A 2,681-nucleotide genomic window follows, 5' to 3' on the forward strand; every position below is an offset into this window, starting at 1 on the left:
TAACAAAACTTTGGCAGCACTTATTCTTGGCGAAAAGTTTGGACTGGACTGAAGTAAACCTTTTCGTTCGCTTGTAAATGATGCTTTATATTTATGCAGAATGAATTAATAAAATGCCTACGAACTATCAGGATCCATATGTTTCAGGATCAAGGAAATAAATTGTATTCGTCAAATTCTCTGCTTACCTTGCCTAGTGTAAGCTTGGGTCCTATTTCATGGACTTAGACAAGATGAAGACAATTACGCGGCTCCCCTCTTAAATCTTCTCTTATTGTGAGAAGCGGCTCCTCTGTACAGTCATGCGATTTTTAAAGCACTTTTACTAACTATTTCATCTACCATTTCGTGACGATTTGACCAAAAACGTACTTTCCAACCGCTCTGCAAATATCAGCTAGAATTTATCCGTAAGTTTCTTTTGTTTTCGAGGGTTTAAACAAATTCTCAGAAGAAACATAATCAGTCATACCTGGCTGAGAAGCTGACGTTACAAATTTAACTTTAAAATCACACTGGAAAATTCTACCATTTTGTGCAAAGGGCAAACAACTACCACGATAAAATCAAATTTACGGCTGAAATATCAGACTCAGAAATTACATTATTAGACACAAAAGTTTACAAAGGCGAGAGATTCAATAGGAAATCCACCCTTGATGTGCAAACACATTACAAACGGACAGAGACCTTTCGAGCTAAACTTTGAAGGCATAGATTTTAGAATCGCTTGCAAATGGCAGGAGTCGCGCAGGCCCGTCAACACTTTTTTAACGCCAAAAATTGTTTTAACACCAAAAATTGTGATAAGGGATTATTCAATGTGAAGACTGAGTTTAAATATATCGTTTCCTTGAGTTTTTGGGCCCTTGAACTACGAGGGAACAAAGCGCCACCGCGCAATATAATTATTTTGCATAAACATCACTGAAATTAAAAAACGTTCGTGGTTACACGAGGCATTGCAAGTTGCCTTACCAAAATAGCCACAAGCTCCGTTTCCCACGAATGAAGCTCACCAAATTTAACCCACGAAAAAAAAAAAAGGTAGAAGATAAGTGCTTTGCGACGCGAAGGCGGTTGTTTCCGCTGCGAAAGAACACCGGAAACAAGAAAACACATTGTGGAACATTCTTTTCACAAAATTCTACACACTGTCATTCTCTGGCTTTTGGATGCGTGCTTTAAATTACTTTGTGTAAATAACAATGGACTGACAAAAGTGGCTCAGTTTATTTTCACGAAAACAATAAAATATTTTAATGAATCACGCAATCCCATCTACCATTCCAAGTGTATGTGTGAGCGAACTTTTCACAAAGACTCGGTAAGAAACTTTCAAACGAAAAACAAAGAAAGGAAAACTTGGGCAAAGCAAAGCGGAACTTGTTTGGTGACTTTACGAGCATTCGTAATTGTAGAATAACAGCAAAGTAGTATAACGCCTTCGTTGAAAAAAAGATATCATTAGTTGACCATAATGTCAAGTCAAAGTGTAGATTTTGTCAATTTTAATTTCACATCGGCAGATGGCGGATAGTTTATTTTTTGCACCCCTATCCGTCTGTCCCAAAATATCGTCAGGCCCAAGTCACTCTTATAATCCCACTTAGAGCGCGCGCGGGTTCTCGTTAAACATACGCGTTCGTGACGTGAAAGATACAACATTCAATTGGGGTTCAATGCAGTTAGATAGTACGAGACTGAACCCCTTAAGGGTTCTAGTTTTTAGCCGATTTCACATTGAATCGTCAGCGGAAAATAAAAAAAAAATGTGGAAATCTATCAAGGGTAAAATTAGATGTAGGTGTGGAATTACGAAACACGTAAACCAACACAGGAAAGAGAAAATAAACTAATAACTCGTCATAAATCCTTCCTTCAAACTAGTATTATTAAGAGCCTAAAGCCTCTCTCGTGTGAGTTGTAACCTTTTCATTGTAATTATCTAATGGGACAGGCAACCTTGACAGTTATCCTTGCCTTTCAATAAGTCTTTTTCGCGAAAAGTCAGAATAACTTTTAGACCCTTACTCATCTCTTTTAAGATTCTAGATATTATTTTTCTCCACCTGTCTTGTTCATACAATGGACTTTCCGTTCTTGAGCTCCATACGGGTGTATTTTGTTTAAAGATCCACTTAAACACTATTCGCGTTACGATGACTTTCGACGTCTTGCAGGTAAACTAAATATTATACTGTGTCCAACGAATGCCCCTGAAACCTACCAAAAATACGCGCACGTAACTCTACCCACAAATATACTACTTAGCAAGGGAGTGTCAGGAAAGACATTTCCCGTCATGGAAAAGAAAAAAAAATATTTTCTAACTGGATAGCCAATGGCAACCCAGTAACAAATGACTACTTTGCATAACGCGAGTTGATTCAAGAAAGCACCAAAGCTAAGGAGGCGTTCTGCATTACAAGGAAGAAAAAGCATGAGGTAATGTTTTACACTTTCTTTATTACACTTCCAAAGGAGAACTTTACAGGGCTTCAGTTGACAGTTGATAGCCGTTGGAAATTCAACCAAAGTTATTATTTTTTTGTTTTTGTTGTTGTTGTAAATTTGACAGAGTTAGCCAACGAGCACTAATAATCCATTTACAGAAGTAGCATATCATCGTCTACTTAAACTGAAAACTTGTAATTTGCAACTTTGAAAACCCCAAGGGC

Source organism: Montipora capricornis, chromosome 7, assembly GCF_036669925.1.
Source record: "Montipora capricornis isolate CH-2021 chromosome 7, ASM3666992v2, whole genome shotgun sequence".
Taxonomy (NCBI): Eukaryota; Metazoa; Cnidaria; class Anthozoa; order Scleractinia; family Acroporidae; genus Montipora; species Montipora capricornis.